This window comes from Herpailurus yagouaroundi, unplaced genomic scaffold, assembly GCF_014898765.1.
Source record: "Herpailurus yagouaroundi ecotype Mexico unplaced genomic scaffold, PumYag 159, whole genome shotgun sequence".
NCBI lineage: Eukaryota > Metazoa > Chordata > Mammalia > Carnivora > Felidae > Herpailurus > Herpailurus yagouaroundi.
The window spans coordinates 3,757,419-3,766,183 of NW_024412400.1; the positions used below are offsets into that span (position 1 = coordinate 3,757,419).

Genomic DNA, 8,765 nt, shown 5'->3' on the forward strand with positions numbered 1-8,765 from the left:
ACTGGATGCTATGGAAGCTCCACCAGACGCTAAGAATTAGTTCAAGAGTTGAAATCTTGTTTCACTCAAGAATTTTTGTTTTTTTAATCAAGGGGAAACTAGGCACATGCAAAGAGCATTACTTCCTATAAATCAGAGTGGAGCTTCCGGAAATCTATTCCTATAGAATAAATTGTCTTGAAGACAGAGGAAGGTTTGCAGGTGGAAATAGGATCTCTGAGCATACCAGATTCCATTCCTTATGAATCCCGTCCCTTGCGGGCACCAGTGACATCATTCTCCCTGAGTTGGGAATCGGTTCGCCACCTGGCCACAAATGACTTACTGATAATGCTTGCCATGCTTACCAAGGGGTGGATGCAAGTTTTTCATCCAAAGAAGCATGTAAATCTCTCTGGGAATTTGTGTAGTGCTTTGATCAGTGCAGAGACAGAACAAAAGTGGAGAAAAAGCCTACACGTCAACTTATTAATAAGGGTGTTAATAAGGGTGATATATACAGGCTAAGCTACATTTGGATTGCTTATAAATTAGGTGAGGTTCCCCATTCCAAGTACAACCAACTTGCAGCTTCTGTTTCCAGGTTATATTCCAGTAAGACCCCTCTTACAATAGGTTGGATTGCAGATCCTAAACCTTGACTTGTCTTTGGCTTCTTGCACAAGAAACAGTTTATGTTAGCTCCACTAGGGGCCATGTTTATTTTTAGCAGCTCTTCTGAGTTTCTAGAATAACATGTAGCAAACCAGATCTCATGTGGCTGAAAAAAATTTCCCGGATGCCATGATGTCTGACAGTACAATGTAATTAGTTATGTTCTAGCATGTTTATAGTCTTTGCTAGAAGAGTGGAACTAAGAAGAAACTAAAATACTCTATGTAATATTTCATAATCCCCCCCATCGCCATAACAACACATACCCAAGCAGCTGGGTCATTAGTAGCATATTGAGAAACTCAGCCTTCCTTTGTGAACTACATTACATTCAATTTGTAGATGTTGGCCTTTCAAGGTCTCATACTCTTTTCCTTGAGAGGTTTTGGCAGCTCAGATCAGGATGCACCAACTTAAGATTTGGCAAAATGTTCCAGAGGGAACTAGACGTTACCAATATTTTTGACATTATGCATATCCCTGCCCTTGCTTCTATACAGACTCAGTAGACCAGGAAAATAAATTAAACAAATTAATCTTTTATACTATCTGAAAAACTGAATGAGTGGAGAGTGAGGGTTCTACCTAGGGAAAAAGCAATCCAGACAAGAGAGATCAAGGACGCGTGAATCTTAAGACAGCATATGGAATCTTTGACCAACAGCACAGAGATGTATCTTGCAAGAAAGGAGAGAGAAAAAGGAAGAGTCGAAGTGGAAGCTAGACCACAGAGGGACACCTATGTCTTTGTGAGGCTTTTGGCTGCTGTTCTGTGCAACATAAGAAGCTATTGAAACTTTTTGGTTTTTAATTGACCTGAAACTCACTTCACTTAAAATTAAACATTTCATTTTTTAAATTCACTTTTCATTGAAGGATAATGAAGGTACAGTGCTGTATTAGTTTCAGGTGTACAATGCAATGATTCAACATTTCTACATATTACTCAGTGCTCATTATGATAAGCATACTCTTAACCCTTTTATCTATTTTAGAGGGAACAATTCCCTGACATTTAGGACATTATGGTGTTGTGCAACCACCGCCTCTATCTGGTTCCAAAACATTCTCATCAGTCCAAACCAAGACCCTGAAAATACTAAGCAATTACTCTGCATGCCCTCAGCCCCTGGTAACCCCAATCCAATTTCTGCCCTATGGATTTAACTATTCTGGATATTTCATGTACATAAAGTCTTCCTGTGACCTTTGTGACTGACTTAGCGTATTGTTTTTGAGGGTCTGTTTGAGAATTTATCAGCACTTCATTTCTTTCTATGGATGAATAATATTACAAAGGAATATACAACGTTTAGTTTATTCATTCATGTATGGATGGGCATTTCTATTGTTTCCACCTTTTGGCTATTGTGAATAATGCTTCCATGAACACATTCATCTACAATTTTTGCTTGAACACCTGTTTTCAATTATTTTGGATATATACCTAGAAGCAGAGTTGCCCAGTTGCGTGATAACTGTATGTTCAACTTTTTTTTAAACATGAAATTTATTGTCACATTGGTTTCCATACAACACCCACTCCTCATCCCAATAGGTGCCCTCCTCAATGTCCATCACCCACTTTCCCCTCCTTCCCACCCCCCATCAACCCTCAGTTTATTCTCAGTTTTTAAGAGTCTCTGATGGTTTGCTTCCCTCCCTCTCTAACTTTTTTTTCCCTTCCCCTCCCCCATGGTCTTCTGTTAAGTTTCTCAGGATCCATATAAGAGTGAAAAGATATGCTATCTGTCTTTCTCTGTATGACTTATTTCACTTAGCATATGTATGTTCAACTTTTTAAGGAACCAAAACCTGTTTTCAGTGAGGGGTTCTTGGTCAGAGAAAGGACTTGATATAATCTGTGATTTAAAAGATTATTCTCAACGCCATGAGGAGAATGGCTTTCAGAGGATCAAGGCAGAAACAATGACACAGTTCAAGACTTAGCTGTAACCACCTGCCTTGAAGAGGCACATAAGCAATGGAGAATAGAGAGAAGTGCTCCAATCTGGGGAATTAGGAAAGAGCTCACAGATTTGTTGATGGTTTGGAAATAAGGGAAAGAAAGGTGGGAAGGATGTTTGTGAAATACCTGACTTGAGGAATTACAAGATTGAAATGGCCAATGACTTCTAAAAGGGAAACTGTGGAGTACTAGGTTTAAGGGATAGAACCAAGGGTTTGGTGTTGCCTATCTTAAATTAACCAGATCTCTTCAACATCTTTATCAGAAACCTATCACTATGTAACAAGCCACTACAAAACTTTGTGTGTGGGGGAGGGGGGGGGGGGGTTAGGAATCTTTGTGTTAGCAACTGAGTCTGAGCTCAGTTGAGTAGTTCCACAGGCTTCACATGGGGTCACTTGTGGTTGCAACAGGTTGGTGGATTAATTGGGGGCTGGTTGACCTAGGATGCCTCAGATGGGATGGATCATTCTCCTCCTCAGATGGGATGGGTCATCTTGTCCTCCAACAGACCATCTCAGGCTTTTTTATGTGGAAATTTCAGGGAAAGAAGAGACAGTGTGGAAACTGAAGTTCCTTTGAGTTCTTGGCTTGCAACTTCCATAAGGTCACTTTCACTGCATGCAACTGGTCAATAAAGTCACAGTTTCAACCAAGATTCATTGCGGCAAAGAAGATCCAACCTCTTGATGGGGCCATCAGGATCACCTTCCAAAGAGGTATACAAAGCCAGAGTAGAGTCAGTGGCTTTTTTAAAATGGCCTAATCTATCACACCATCGAAGTTGAGATATTGAAAACATAATCAGTTCTGAGTTCCTAAAGTTCAGGAGGGGAGGCTGGGCTAATGAATGAATGGAGATTGATGAAGAAGAGAATCTTCCCAAATGCTGAGCCCCGATGTTGTCCGAAAGTTTAAAACACCATGAAATAAGGAGGAGACTGAAAAGTGGATCAGCAACGTAAGAGGAAACCAAGTGACAGTTGTATCCAGGAAGTTAAATTTGGCATAGAAATACACTATGCATTTGTTGTTTATGCAGTGCATGGTGGCTTTTCTGACAGTTAAATATCTTTGAAATTACCTGACCAACATAGTGACTGCTTTCTCTCTAGCCCTAGGCTAAGAGAGGGACAGTGGTTTATGTGAATACCAAAATTCTTCCTGTACTAAGCTCATTAAAAGATCTGAACTTCCATTAATATCCAGGGAAAGTAGGCCAGAAATTGTCTGCAATGCTAATGGGAGCTACGAATTTGAATTTTCATTGAAGTAATAAGGCCATGTGTTTTTAAACAGTGGTAAAACTCCTTGGTGAGGGCGATTGAAAGACATTCACTTTATAACCATGTTGAAAAGCATAATATTTATTAAACATCATCCTATACATAACATTGTTCTAGGTCCTCCCAATTATGCAAAGTTGAAGGAAGCACTTGATCTTGTTATTCAATGGCTTGCCATTTAAATAAGGCTACATAGATGAGACAATAAAGTCTATAAATTGCTAATGAGAAGAGTGATCATAGTCACACAGAGACATATCTATGCAAATCATGGAAAGATATACTTAGCAATAGAGTATAGAAGAGAAGGACCAGGGAAAAAAAAGAGAGAGAAAGAGAAAGTGAGTAAGCATTAGGGGGCCAGAGCAAAATCCCTACCAATTTGTAGTGTCTATAAACACATCTCTTAGTCTAATAAAAGGACCAGTTGCCATTTATGGTTTTTTACCATTTTTGGAGCACCATTCTAAGGACAACCATACCAATTCATATCTCATAGCAACCCATAAGGTACAAGACATTGTTTTGTGCCTACACCACGTCAATTGGCCCACTTGTGTTTTGTGCCCTTGGTCAGCATTGCCCACAAAAGCCTGCTTCCGTGGCTCTCTGTTTTCCTGCCCCTCAGACTACTTCTGAAGGCTGAGACCCACCCAGCACATATGCAGACACAGGTTGGGACAGTCCTCAACGAATGGGGGACAGGAGTCACTGGATAAATACCTCGGCTTTCCTCCTTTTGGAGGGATCATTTTGAGATGCGTTCTATGTAGTTTCTCACACAATCCCTAGAGCGATTGGGCTTTAGTTGTCTACACAGAAACTAGCTTAGCAATTTCCCTTACCTTTTCTTCCCTTACTGTTTCATTGACCTACCTTCCTCACTCTGCTTTCTGTATTAACTATACCCCAGTCCATGTGTCAGTCACTGTTTGTGGAGAACCCAAATTAAGGCAGGAAGGAATTGTTCCACAGTTTAACAGATATGAAAAGCAAGTCCCAAACATTTAAGAACTTGATCAAAATCATCTGCAGAAGTTATTAGAATCCAGATTGGCCCCTCATTTTCCAGCATAACACAATACTGGATCTCTCAGAATCAAGGTTTTCATTATTTATTTTTTACAGATAATAAAATATTTACAGACGGCACTGTGAAATTCTATGATTCCAAATGATAATATCTTATGCATAAAATAAGGAAGATATATTTCCTTGATATGAAATGAAGACCTATAACATTGAGAAAACCTCCCTCCTATTCTCAAAATAAATTATTAAAGGAATATTCTCATATTTCAATCCCTGAATGTTTTATTCCGATAGATAATGCATTGAAAGACCCCATTTTTAGGATTTTTGAAAGGTTTTTCTTTGTGATCTCTAACTTCTGGTTAAGATCCTTCCTCCTGGATTCACAAGGACTTAGATGACAATTGTAGCCTGAATTTACATACTATTTTATTGTTTAACGTGCTTGCACCTATGTTATTTCCCTCAAGTGTTGCAACAACATTATGAGGTACATAAAATCATTTTACAGATGAGGAAACTTCATTGCAGCAATTGAATCTTGGCCCCACTCATGTACATGGCATATGGCAGAACCAGGTAATGAATCCACATCTTCCTGTAACCCGAGGCAGGGCTTTGTCTCCTGTAGCATAGCCGTTAATGAAGTCTTTGCAGCCACTGCTGAGGAAAACAGTAAAGAATAAACTCTCTGGGTGGGCCAAGTGGAAAGGAGGTGGTTTAGGAGCGTTTATAAAGAGTTTCCCGTGACTTGGTGTCTTTTAGTCTCTGCCTTTCCAAAGTCCATTCAGATGCATGGAGAAATTGGGTTCCAGTAGAAGGTACAGAAAAGCAACAGTATGGTAGTACCAGGTACTCAAGTTCTAGACCCTGACTCCAGTGTTAGGCAATTATTCAACTCCACTGGAAGTTCCTACCACTTAACACGTCTTCAGTCTCTTCGCCCTCAGTTTCTTAATCTTTAGAGTGATACTGACAATGCTGTTTCAAACAAGTGTGTCAATGAACTTAACCTTCAACCAACAGAGTCAATTCATAAATGGCTGTGGTCATCTTTGGCTAATTTCAAGCTTCTGGTCCTCCACACACGTGAAAGGGAGATAGCAAGAATCTGTGTCCGATTACTTCACATTAGCCCTTTCTTAAAAGGCAGGGAAATGACTTTCCAATTAATTTTTTCAATCTGAGCAGATGTACAGAGCAAGATTTTCTACGGTCTTCACCTCTTTACCCCCACCCGAGGAGTGAAAAATCCTTTCTATCTGTCTGCATGGCATTTTAAGTGCCATATTAACAAGCCAACAGCAACCCCCACTCTTTTACCTAATCTACGATATCCCCAGCTGTGTTCTAATCTGTTGATTCCAAGTCTTTTTTTTCTCTGCAGGTTATTGATACTTTTCAAAACATTTTTTTTGGTAAAATACACAGAATATTTGTCTTCTCAACTGTTTCTAAATTGGCAACTCAGTGGGGTGAAATACATTCACGTTGTTGTGCAACCATCACCATTGTTCATCTTCATAAACCCTTTTGCTCCGCAAAATCAATACTTTAATTTTTTTTAACGTTTATTTATTTTTTGGGGGACAGAGAGAGACAGAGCATGAACGGGGGAGGGGCAGAGAGAGAGGGAGACACAGAATCGGAAACAGGCTCCAGGCTCTGAGCCATCAGCCCAGAGCCTGACGCGGGGCTCGAACTCCCGGACTGCGAGATCGTGACCTGGCTGAAGTCGGACGCTTAACCGACTGCGCCACCCAGGCGCCCCAAAATCAATACTTTATACCTTCTCCTCTCACACCAGCCCAGACAACAACCATTCTACTTTCTGTCTCTGAATTTGACTACTCTAAATACCTCCTATAAGTGAGATCAGGCAATATTTATCTTTTTGTGACTGGTTTATTTCACTTAGCAAAATGTCTTCTAGGTTTATCTACACTGACACATGTATCAAAGTTTCTTTCATTTTTTAGGGCTAGGTAATATTCTACTGTGTACCCATTCATCCACTGATGATGCTTGGCTTGCTTCAACCTCTTGGCTATTGTCCACAGTGCTGCTCAGAACGTGGTTGTATAAATATTTCTTCTAGATCCTACTTTCGGCTCTTTTGGATTGTAGAAGTGGAATTGCTACATCATTTGGTAGTTCCGTTTTAATTTTTTGAGAAAATTCTGTGCTATTTTTGAGATGCATCTTTTTTCATTCCCACGGACAGTACACAAGAGGTGTGAGGTGATAGTTGATTGCAGTTGTAATTTGCAATTACCTAGTGATTGCTAATGTTGAGCATCTTTTCACATGTTTGTTGGCCATTTGTATATCATTTTTGGAGAAGTCTCCATGCAACTCCTTTGCCCATTTTTTTAAAAATGTGGAAAACTTCATGCATTTATATGTTTGTCCTTGCACCAGAGCGTGCTAATCTTTTCTGAGTCTTTCTAATTTTAGTAGATGTGATACCAAAGCGAACCTAAGTTGTTGATTCTTGATTTGCATTTGTAGTGTTTCATTAACACTTTCCTCTTCTCAACAAACCACCATTCCCCACTATGCACCTACACTCAATACAGTTTTCCACAAAAATTAGAGAAGGAGATTTGTATGCATTCTTAAACTTATTTCTTGTTCATGTTCACATCAGTGGCTCTTTCCATTGCTTGCTTACTGATGGCCTTTGAGTTTTATTTTTCTTTTGTTTTGTTTTGTGCTTGTTCATGTCACTAAGTTTAGGGAAGTGGAAAATTTTAAGGTCTGGCTTAATGATGCCACCTTAAACAGCCTGATGAAGGTAGAGATGAGTAAGGAGCAATATTTCAACCCTGTGTCTAAACAGGACATTAATCTTGCCCTTTTTTTACAATTTTTAATCAGAAGTTCCTAATTTTCTCACCATTGATGTAAAAATCATTTATGCTTGTAGCGCAACCAACATAAATCATTAGCACACAAAAGAATAGTAAGCAACCTTTAATCAATACACTTCCTTCTATGAGACACGGTGGAAATGAAAGAATACAATTTGTCATTGATCAGGAGTCTCGCCAACATGTATCCAGGGCCCCATGTCTTCCCAGTACTTACTTTGCTCCAACCAGGCTGACCTTCTCTACGTTTTTCAGACAAACCAAGGTCATTTCCTTCCCATGAACTTTGCGCATCTTGTTTCTTTTTATCATTTCATCATTTCATTGAGATTTTAGCTCGATGCCACCTCTTTGGAGGCCTCCTGACACCTAACCTAATGGTGCTGTCTCCTGGACAGTCACTTTCTATCATTTTATCCACTTGGTTTTCTTCACAGCACAAATGACTTTCTGAAATTGTCTTATTAATTATTCACCAGCATGATGTTTATTTTCAGCCACCTTCCCTCATTTTAATATATGTTCCATGATTGCAGAGGTCTGTGTCTTTGGTTTACTTCTATATCCTCAGTGCCTGAAACGGTGCCTGTGTAGTGGCGAATGTTTAATAAACATATGTCGAATGAATACCTGGTGAGGATGTTGATTAGGGGTCAAAATTTTTTTCTGTAAGGGGCCAGATATTTTAGCTGTGCAGGCCATTTAGTCTCTGTTACAACTGCTCAAATCTGCTGCTGCAATGCAAAAGCAGCCATTAAATAATACCAATAAATAAATAAATAAATAAATAAATAAATAATTAGCTTGACTAATATTGTGTTGCAATAAAATTTTATGCACGGAAACAAGGAAGGGGCTAGATATACAGGATATGCAGGACGTGGATATACGGATATACGGATAGATACAGACTGCTTGAGTAGAGTAGATCATCTCTTGTCAATTTTCATG

The 8,765-nt window shown here is 39.3% G+C and overlaps 1 non-coding gene across 1 annotated transcript; it reads right to left on the reverse strand.

Moving 5' to 3' along the window:
• Positions 1–7,315: 7,315 nt before the first annotated feature.
• Positions 7,316–7,420, reverse strand: LOC121034255 (U6 spliceosomal RNA). Its single transcript, XR_005792338.1, has one exon. It is a non-coding gene; the product is annotated as a U6 spliceosomal RNA (small nuclear RNA).
• Positions 7,421–8,765: the final 1,345 nt, after the last annotated feature.